An 11,655-nucleotide genomic window follows, 5' to 3' on the forward strand; every position below is an offset into this window, starting at 1 on the left:
TGCAATGATAACTGAGCATTTATATTATTTTATTTACCATTTTGCCATTTGATAAACAAATTTTGTTTATGAAATTGATTAACTGTGGCTTTCTCAACTTTTATTCTTGCAAATTAATGAATATTTCTTGAAGATCTAAAGCTGATCTTTTCGCAATTTCTAATTTCTTGATATTGATCGACTAAAGGTTATAAAAACCAGGTTAAATTGTTGTAGTTTTACCATACATAATGATAGATATTATAGTTTACGATAATATTTGTCGCAGAGCTAGGATATTTTGTATATATTTTTGATATATGTTGTATACTTATCTTACTAGATTCCTAACGAGAATAGGACTAGATTGTAACTCTATATATTATGATCAATGGTACACACTCCAATCTGAGGAGTTTTCCCGAAATCTAACATGGTATCACAGCTTAGGTTTTCGATCTCAAATTAATTTTTTTTTCCAACTTTCTTTGGTTTTTTGTTTTAATTTGGGACCTTCGCTTCCGCAAATTTTCTTTAACTGGTTAATTGATAACCACTTTCTTTTCCCTCTTTGTTTATTCGTAACACATTCTGCAGCTCTTTGCTAATTTGTCTTCTAGTTAGCAATTTCATACCATCATCAACTGCACATCATTCATACTACATTTATCGCTAACTTTCTTGCGTCATGGCTAAAGACGATGAATCCACCCCACCATCACCTCCTCCACCATCAACGGAATACCATCCGGCACTTTCCGTCAACAACATCAAGAACGCTATACCTTTGATTCTTGATCGGGAAAAGGTTCAATACTCGAATTGGGTCGAGTTATTCGAGGTTCATTGTCATGCTTTTAACGTCCTTGATCACATTGATTCGACCGTCGCACGTCCAACTGATATTTCTTCTTCGTTGTGGCTTCGTCTTGACTCCATTGTCAAGCAATGGATTTATGGCACCATCTCCACCGATCTCTTAGACACCGTACTCTGTAAAGGAGATTCTTCTCAACAACTATGGAACAAGTTGAAGGCCTTATTTCAAGACAACAAGAACACAAGAGCCGTATACCTTGAAAATCAGTTTAATGCCCTTCATCTGTTGAATTTCTCGGATGTCTCTTCTTATTGCCAGCAATTAAAGAAATTGAAAGACCAAATGGCCGCGATCAATCAGCCGGTGACAGAGCAAAAGCTCGTAATTCGCCTTGTTTCGGGACTTGTTAATACGGATTATGACACCGTTGCTACAATAATCCAACAAACAGACCCCCTCCCTTCATTCGAGACTGCTCGTTCTCATCTTTTGTTGGAGGAAACAAGGAGGTCAAACGATCAAGGTGTTCAAACTGCTTCTTTCGTAGCCCAGCAATCACCCACTTCTGGGCAGTCACAACCCCCACCACAAGGCCAATCACAGCAGCAGCAGAAGGTCACTGGTGGCGGCGGTGGCGGTAGAGTCGCCGGCCGTGGGCGTGGCCGTGGTGGCAGCAGCAACAAAGGAAAGGGAAGGGGTCGAGGTGGTGATAGCAACCACCAGCAACAACAATCAAACCCACCCCAATAAAACCAATGGGCCGCACCACCTAATTGGGCCCAACAGCAACAACCACAATATTGGGCTCCAACTGCTCCTTTTCCTTACCCCCAACAAGCACGGCCCACTACTGCACCTCCCAGGCCTGCTTATGCACCCCAATACCCGCAACAGGCTTATCAAGTCCAATACCAATATCCGGCTTACCAACAGCCCTCGGCTTATTGTCCACCGATGACTCCTACGGAGTTGGGTAACTCTTTTGCCACCATGAGCCTTCCGCAAGACAACTCTTGGTATGTGGATTCTGGTGCGACGTCTCATATGACCAACAATCCAGGTACTCTCATGCCTCTTTTTAATTTGAGCACAAACAATCATATTTTAGTTGGTAATGGTCATCGCATTCCGGTCACAGGTTATGGTCATACTACCTTACCTCACCCCAAACCCCCTCTTGCACTTCGTGATTTCTTATTAGCACCTCAAATTGTTAAAAATCTTATATATGTTCGAAAATTCACTTCCGATAATTCTGTGTCTATTGAGTTTGACCCTTTTGGTTTTTCTGTGAAGGATCTTCGTACGGGGAAAGTACTAACGAGGTGTAATAGTTCGGGGGATCTTTATCCAGTCACAACCACTACCAATCCATCTACATGTCTTGCCACTTCACTCACTGCAGCTGCCTCACCCTCTTGGCATGATCGTCTAGGACATCAAGGAGACTCAGCTTTAAGCTTTCTTAGGTCTAGAAATTTAATCACTTGTAATAAGGAGCATAACTCTATTTTTTGTGTTTCATGTCAATTAGGAAAACATGTTCGTTTACCTTTTTATGATTCAAATAGTACTACTTCTACAGCTTTTGAAATAATTCATGTCGATTTATGGACATCTCCTATTCGTAGTACTAATGGTCGTAAATATTATTTGGTGTTATTAGATGATTTCACTCACTTCGTATGGACTATCCCACTTAAATTCAAATCCCAAGCTTTCCAATCTTTTTTGAATTTTAGACAATATGTTGCCACTCAATTCGAACGACCTATAAAATCTTTTCAAAGTGATCATGGTAGAGAGTTTGACAATGATCCGTTCAAATTGTTTTGTGCCACAAATTGTTTAGTTTTTCGATTTTCTTGTCCACACACCTCATCTCAAAATGGGAAGGCCGAACGTATGATTCGTACTTTAAACAATGTTTCTCGTACTCTTCTCATTCATGCCTCACTCCCTCCTTCCTATTGGGTTCATTCCCTTGAAACGGCAACCTACCTTCTCAATATCTTACCCACAAAAGCTCTTTCTCATAGTACTCCCGCTCAAGCTTTGTTTCGGGTAACACCCTCTTATGATCATATTCGGGTATTTGGTTGTCTATGTTTTCCTAATCTTTCGGCTATGGCCCCTCACAAGTTGGCTCCAAGATCCACCCCATGTGTCTTTTTGGGATATCCCGCAAACCATAGGGGTTACAAGTGTCTTGACCTTTCCACAAATAAGATCATCATTTCTCGACATGTAACGTTCGATGAGTCAACCTTTCCTTTTCATAATATTGCTACTTTTCGAACTACTGATTACAACTTTCACATGCCAAATAGCCCAAACCATGAAGTGCAAACCCAACCTCAAGTGCATATGGGCCCAACTATCCTAAATCAACCCATTACACCCACTACACCCCCTCATTTTCACGTGAATCAGGGGAGTTCGCAGCAAGGCTGCGATATGGGCTCCACACCCGCGGCCCACCCGCGGCCCACTCTGCCCATTTCGCCTTCTAGAGCTGTTGGGCCTCTATCCCCTCCATCAGGCCCGCACTCCTCCCCTTCTTCCTCTGGGCCTTCCTCTAATGCACAGTCTACTACTCCAACCTATACTCCCCCTCCTTTGCGTGGCTTGCAACCCATACAACCAACTCGACCTCCACCCCCTTCCCCACCCATTACTTGTAGTCAACGGGGTATCTTCAAGCCTAACCCGAAATATTCTTTGAACTTGTCTGTCAATACCTTGGGTCCCCCTCATCAAAAATCACCTCTTCCTAAGTCTTATAAACAAGCCTTAAATGACCAAAATTGGAATGCGGCGATGAATGATGAGTACAGTGCTGTAATTAAAACAGGGACATGGGAGTTGGTGCCTAGGCCTACGGGGGTGAATATTGTTAATTGTATGTGGCTCTTTAAACACAAATACAAGTCTAATGGTGACCTTGAAAGGCACAAAGCTCGTCTTGTATGTGATGGCAGGTCGCAGGAAGTTGGTGTGGATTATGATGAGACATTCAGTCCGGTAGTTAAACCGGCCACTATTCGCACTGTTCTTAGTTTAGCTATGGCTAAAAAGTGGTCGATACATCAATTAGATGTCAAAAATGCCTTTTTACATGGTGATTTGCAGGAAACTGTTTATATGCATCAACCTCCGGGTTTTGTTGATCAGAGGGCTCCCACTCATGTTTGCCGGCTCCGCAAGGCTCTTTATGGTTTGAAACAAGCTCCTAGATCTTGGTACCAACGCTTTGCGAATTTTCTCATCAAATTGGGTTTTGTCATTACCAAGAGTGACAACTCTCTTTTTACTTTCCGGCAGGGTGATGATATGGCATATTTGCTCTTATATGTTGATGATATTATTTTAACTACCTCATCTGACAGGTTGCGTACAGGAATTATATCTCAGTTGCAAACTGAGTTCCCTATGACTGACTTGGGTCCCTTGAGTTATTTTTTAGGGATTGCGGTGACTCGCAAACCTTCTTATTTGCTACTCTCACAGGAAAAGTACGCACAAGAGATCTTAGAGCGTGCAGGTATGGCCTCTTGTAAACCTGCAGCCACTCCAGTTGACACTAAGTCCAAACTTAGTGCAGATGCAGGACCACCTTTTCGGGATCCTACTTTGTATCGCAGTTTAGCAGGTGCTCTTCAGTATCTCACTTTCACCAGGCCAAATATTTCTTATGCGGTACAACAGGTGTGTCTATTTATGCATGATCCCCGGGAACCTCATTATGAGGCATTGAAACGCATTCTGTGTTATGTTCAGGGTACCATTAATCACGGCTTACATTTATATCCGTCTACTTCTCATCGATTGATTACTTACACTGACGTTGACTGGGGAGGTTGTCCTGATACCCGCCGTTCCACATCGGGCTATTGTTGTTTCCGTGGGGACAACCTCGTGTCTTGGTCATCTAAGCGTCAACATACTTTGTCTAAATCGAGTGCAGAAGCATAATATCGAGGCGTCGCAAATGTTGTCTCTGAGGCGTGTTGGCTCCGTAATCTTTTACTTGAGTTACATTGTCCTCTACGGCAGGCTACTATTGTTTATTGTGATAATGTCAGTGCCATCTACCTTTCTGGCAACCCAGTACAACACCAACGCACCAAACATGTGGAGATGGATATTCATTTTGTTCGAGAAAAGGTTGCTTTGGGGCAAGTTCGAGTTCTCCATGTTCCTACTAGATATCAGTTTGCGGACATTTTCACTAAAGGCCTACCGCGAGAATTATTTCTGGAATTTAGGTCCAGTCTTAGCGTACGTCCTCCTCCCGCTACGACTGCGGGGGTATGATAGATATTATAGTTTACGGTAATATTTGTCGCAGAGCTAGGATATTTTGTATATATTTTTGATATATTTTGTATACTTATCTTACTAGATTCCTAACGAGAATAGGACTAGATTGTAACTCTATATATTATGATCAATGGTACACACTCCAATCTGAGGAGTTTTCCCGAAATCTAACACATAACATAGTTCTTTTAAGTTTGATTATGTTACGAGTAGTGTTACTTCTTGTGATCTTAATTTTCTCTATCTTTTGTTTTCCTTTTGATGCAAAAATATCAGTGGAAGCTAGAGTACTTTGTTTTTTATTTTATCTCAATTTGCTCCAATATACAGAGTTCAATCACTGTATTAATATTATTTGTTTAGAAGAATAATTAATTGTGTTATATGAGTAAAATATGATTTATAACAATAATACGGAGTATCATATCATTTGATTTAGCCTTTTTTTACGAAATTGGAAATGTTAATACACCAAATCATGTACTGGCAAATCGTTTAAATATTTTCTAATTTTTTTTACAATAAAAAGAGAGGAAAAGAGGACTTTTAACTTAGAATTATAATTATAAAACACCTATTACAAAATAAGCATTCTCTTTTCCTTGTTTTTTTTTTTTATTTTTTTTAATTTTTTGGTACATATATAGAATTGGAAACGCCTATCTTAGATAAGGGTTATGTATTGCATTGAATATAAGACGCCTCAAATAGGTGTCTTATATACTTTATAAGAGCATCTCCCTGGTTTACTAGAATGACATAGCAGTAGCTTAGCCATTGGAGAGCAACAATGCTTGAAAAAAAATTGAAGCAGATTATCTTTTTTTTTTTTTTTTACAAATTAGTTACAATCAATTGGCCAGATAATTACTATGTGTCTATGTGTGGGTGACGGTTTGGCATAGGGATGGCAATCCAGTCCGGATCTGACCCTACTCCGCCCCGATCCGAGGTAAAAAAATCCGCTCCGAGTCCGAGAAAAAAGTAATCCGAGTTCGACTCCGTTAAAATAATCTGACTCCGAGTCGGAGGAGGGTCAGAATCGGATCCTACAAAAAATCCGAGGAAAAAAAATCCAACTCCGACAAACGTTCGACTTTGACGGATTATCCGACTCCGACTCTAATAGATATTGGATTTTTGTGTGGGTCATGGTGGCATTGGGTGTGGGTTTCCAAATAGCCCAACATCTCAAAGTATATTGAATAATGAAAAAAAACTGGGAGTCGAGTCGGAGTCGAAGGTCGGATATTGTCGTCGGAGTTGGAGTCGGATTTAACCTCCGACTTCCTGTCGGGTCGGAGTCGGATTTAGCATAATTCGCTCCGAGTCCTACCCGTTGCCATCCCTAGTTTGGCATGCAAATGCTGTGAAATTAGAATAGAAGATATATGCTGCTTTGGGGTCATCACTATCTTTCTCAACATTTTTTTTTAAATGATAAAATCAAAAAAAAAATTTGTTATTTAAATAACTTTATGATAAAATAAATAAAAAAATTGTTTTTTTTTTCTTTTGAACGGATCTTTTTTTGATATTTATTTAAATAACTTTATGATATTTTTGTATCTAATAATTTAAAGAAATACTTTAACAGCCACATGTACGGTTTTTGTCTTAAAATTCATTTTTGTTTTTGATTTTTTTTTTTTATATAAAATTGAGGAAAGTGGCAAATAGGCACTAGAATTTATTACTGTAATGGTTAAACAAAAAGTTGTGGCATTAATTTAAGTCAATTATAGATGAATCAGATTACCATAAATTGTCGGTAGTAATTGCATCACTAGGTTTTATTAATAGATAAACAAAAACCGGTGGTAATTGCTTCACTAGATATTTATAATATAATAGTGTAACACACGGACAATCCATCCAATCATCTATTCGTATCTAATAGAGTTTAAAGTTATTTTATTTTAATGATCTTTTCAAATTGGTAGTTTGTAATTTTCATCACTAAAAATAAAAAATAAATAAATAAAACATTCTTGTTGAAATTTTCGACTTAAAATTGTAAAGATTATCTCCACGGGGCAATAATGTTGAAATTTATTGAAGAGGATCAGAGATTAATCAATGTTGTTTTCTTGTTATGTTCATTAATGACTTGATTAATGATTGTCGCATTTATTTACAAGGTGTTTGGTTCCGAGAAAGAGCGTTTATTTGATACCTTATTAAAAGATCAAATTGTGTTACGAACATCCCATTATTAGATCTGATCGATAAATTCTTTTTTTTTTTAACGGGGAGATCTGATCGATAAATTTGACACTTACATGCATGCAAAATTGACAGCTCAAAAGCATTTTTCTACAATTTTTATTTGGTAACATTGGAAAGACTTTGACCAACAACTGCTAAAAACCGTTGGTATTTCCGACAGAAAACACCATGAAAATAAATAAATAAATATTCCACCCACTGTCCCTCACCAATAGCCATTCACAATACCAATCAGAAAATAGAAAGGTCCTGTTCGGGAGAAAGTTGAAAGCTGAAAGCTAAACCTGATTGAGTTAGCTGATTTTGACTAGCTGATTTTATTAACTGATTTGACTAACTTATTGTATTAACTGATTATATAAAAGTGTTTGGTAAATAGCTGATAGCTTAAAGGTGATTGAGTATGTGAAATGATCAATAAGCTAATTGTGGGGTAGGTAGTTTAGATAGGATTTTAAATTAAATGAGGTTATAAGTGTATACTACCAAACACTTGTATTAGCTTGTTTAATTAGTCAATCAGCTAAAGTTAGTCAAATAAGCTAATATACCCCCAATAAGCTTAGTACCAAATAGGGCCAAAGAAAATAAGCTCCAAGAGACAAACTACTTAAAAACTTAAGTAAACTTCTAAAATTCAAAAAAAAAAAAAAAAAAAAAAAAAAAAACGAATTGTTAGGTAGATTTTATATCACCCTAAGAAAAATAAAATAAAAGGTATTTTACTACTTACTAGAGAAACAAAATTTAAATATTACCACTATTTAGCAAATTTTGTCCATGAAAAAATAATTGAAGAATTCATTTAAATACTTTAATAGGTAAAGAAGTTAGAGGAAATACTATGAAAAATTGTGGAAAATATTTAGGAAATATAGTCGTATTTAATTTAATTTATATAACTAATTCATGGAAGTAATTTGGTTATACGTGATGTAATTTAAAGTTCATTTTTTTATTTTGGTAAATACAATTTTTTTTTATCTGAAAAAAAACCCATTGCGGGAATTATATTACTAAGGGCCTGTTCACGTTTACTGAACTGAGCTAAACTGAACTGATTGGAGCTGAATTAAACTGATTGGAGCTGAACTGAACTGAAATGAACTGAATTAAGTTGAAATGAATATTTTATGAGAGAAGGAAATTAAGAGCTAGACTGAATTGAACTGAACTGATTGGAGCTGAACTGAATTGAACTGAATTGATTGGAGCTGAACTGAACTGAAATTAAGCTGAAGTGAACAGACCCTAAGAATCAACATCAACAATACGAGTAGGGATTAGATTATTATTCCACACTCTCCGACCAATTTCTCAAGGTTGGAAATGAGCCAAATCGTAAGCCACTTTATTACCAATACACTTAACAAAAGACCACTTAACACCTGATTTTCACGAATTAGAACTTATCTGAACTTATCTAAAGTTATTAGAACTTATTAATACTTATTTTAGTTGTACTTTGTACTTGGGTAACCCTCATCAGAACTGATTAAACCTGATATGAACTTATCTGAAGTTATTACAGCTGAATAAGTGAAAATAAGGTGAACAGAACAAACCCTAAATTAAAACACAAATCTATAATATCATCCAATACCAAATGAAAAGAACTCGAGCCCTTCTGTTGTGTTCGCAGCTCCTCAATTACCTCCTAACACTCTTAACAGTCACTCGCCACTTCAATTCTCTCTTAGCCTTCCTCGTTAGCTAGCATCATACCCCACCAAAGAGCTTTAGCCTCAGCCACTTTTGTCTCCCATTTTTCAGCACCTTGAATCACCCCCACAACAAACCACATTACCCGCAACCTCTAAGTCTAACAACCGCAACAAGTCCCATTCCCACCTCCCCAATAACTCCGGCATCCACATTAACCTTCATATAGCTCGGTGCAGGTGGCAACGTAACATCCAAGCATTTGGGTGATTGGCTGATTGTTGTCAGGCCCTGCAACTCCCAGGCGCTGTTTGACACCCTCCTCCCTCACCTCGCTGCTGGTTTTCAAAGCATATGCTACTACAACATCTGGGTTTTTTTTTTTTTTTTTTTTTTTTGGCAAGTGTTATTCATTTTATGGATGGCGGAAACCCTAGGTTATCACACCTTCATAAACATATTCGTTTATCAAATGACAACCGCAAATAAATCAATAATTTTGCCTATTTATCATGACATATTTGTAAATAAATCAACTATTGTAGAGTTTATTTTTTAGTTATCATGGAATGATTGTAAATGATTGTAAATAGATCAACTATTGTGAGTCTATTTTTAATAAAAAGTTGATTTACTTATAATTTTGCCATTTGATAAACATATTGAAAAAAAACTTGTATTTTCTCTTATGGATGTACGTAGAATTCGAGGTTTTATAAAAGTGGTAAAATAAAAAAATCCAAATAGTTTTTCAGCAATGTAACAATTAATTTAAGACCTATATATGAGTTGCGCACAAGCATTTGACTTAACATTATGTTGAATTTTGTAAGTTACTTTGGCAAGAGTTGAATGTGTCACAACCTCCATCAGTTTCAAATATAAAGCCTATCAAACAGCATAAACATGCATGATTACATAGATTTTACCATGCTTTCGACCTTTGGATCAACTAATAATACAACTAGCTACGATTATTAATAAGATTTATAAGATCAAATAACCAGGTATATATAATAACTTTTTTTCTTATACTAGTTCAACAAAGCAATGATGAAAACATCCAGTACGGAAATGTAGCAGAGCTACTAAATTATTCATTCAAAGTTATTCTTGATACTAATTCAACAACAAAGCAGGAACCAGTACACAAATGCAGCAACACAAGGCTAAATCAAACAAGAAACTGTTTGATCGAGAATCGATACAGCATTTTCCTTTTTAGTTCTGATGGCCAAACAGCCACTGGCACTCCCTTCGAACTTCTTCCTCTTCTTCCGGCGTAAAATCATTCTTGATATCAAACATCTCCCTCATCTCCTCCGTTGTTTTTCCTATCATCATGTTCGCCACAGCTTGGCAACTTAAATCTATCAAACTCTTGATTTCCAAATAGTTTGCAGCCTACATACCATCATCATACGATTGGTTTTTTATACTCGATTAATTGACCAAGCTTAAATGTATATAGGATAATTACCACATTCATTATCACAAAGAAAAAAAAAACACATTCATTAAACAATGCAAACCAAAATGATGTAAGAAATATTTGCACAGCAAAGTAATTAATTGAAACAAGAGTCTTCAAAAAAAAAAAAAAAAAAAAATTGAAACAAGATTTCGACCAAATGCAGCAACATGTTTTAATACGTTCAATTGTATCGTAATAAAACCCAAATTAACAAAATTCTAGCATAATAAATACCTAAAATTTGTTAGGGGTCGTTTGGTTCCCACAGGGTAATCGGAATGGAATGAACAAAGGGAAAGACAAGGAATGGAATGAAAATACCTAAAATTTTATATGCTGTTTGTTTTAAAAATAAAGGGAATGAGACCCACCAATCCCACCACCAACACACAGCCACCTGAAACCTTCACTCTCCACTGGTTTCGGCCACCACCCAGCCACCGAACCACTCATTGCACCTCCCTTCGCCGGCCATCCCCGCCCCTCGCAAATCCTCCCTCGGCCCCGAAAAAACCCTAGAAACCATTCTCCCTCCTCGTAAAACCCGTCGACGTACGCCCTTCCCCCACCCTCGAAGCCCTAGCGCCTAGGGTTTTGAGAGTGGTGGGAGCGGCGGCTGACGGTTTAAAGGGGAGGGACAAGAGTTTTTAGGGTTTTGCGGTGGCTTTGGGAAGTTTTTACGAGGGAGGGGGCAGAATTGCGGGGCGAGGAGAAGGGCGACAACGGGCAGGGGAGGGGCGGAGGCGGTGCGGCGACTGTCAGGGGAGGAGCGGTGGTGCAGTGGGTGATTTTCCGGTGGTAAGAATAAGTAAGAGGGTGGTGCTATGGTGGAGATGTGGTGGCTCAGGATTGGGAATGGAATTACCTAGGGGGTGGGGAATCAACTTAGAGGGATTTGGGGGAATGGAGAGGGTAAAGGGAATAGGGAAAAGCCTAACAAACAACAACAACAAAGGGAATGAGGGTAGTTGATTCCTATTCCCTTTGATGAATACCCCCAACCAAACGGCCCCTTATTGTAACTTGGCAAGTGATGACATGACATCAAACCATTAGGTACTTCCCATGAATATCTTGCTGCTTGGTATAATTGCAATAAAACAGAAAATATGATGACTAGTAAAACATTAAGTGCATAAATGTAACAGGTAATTAAATTAATTACAAA

The sequence above is a fragment of the Chenopodium album genome, chromosome 25 (assembly GCF_948465745.1).
Source record: "Chenopodium album chromosome 25, dcCheAlbu1.1, whole genome shotgun sequence".
In the NCBI taxonomy this organism is placed as follows: domain Eukaryota; kingdom Viridiplantae; phylum Streptophyta; class Magnoliopsida; order Caryophyllales; family Amaranthaceae; genus Chenopodium; species Chenopodium album.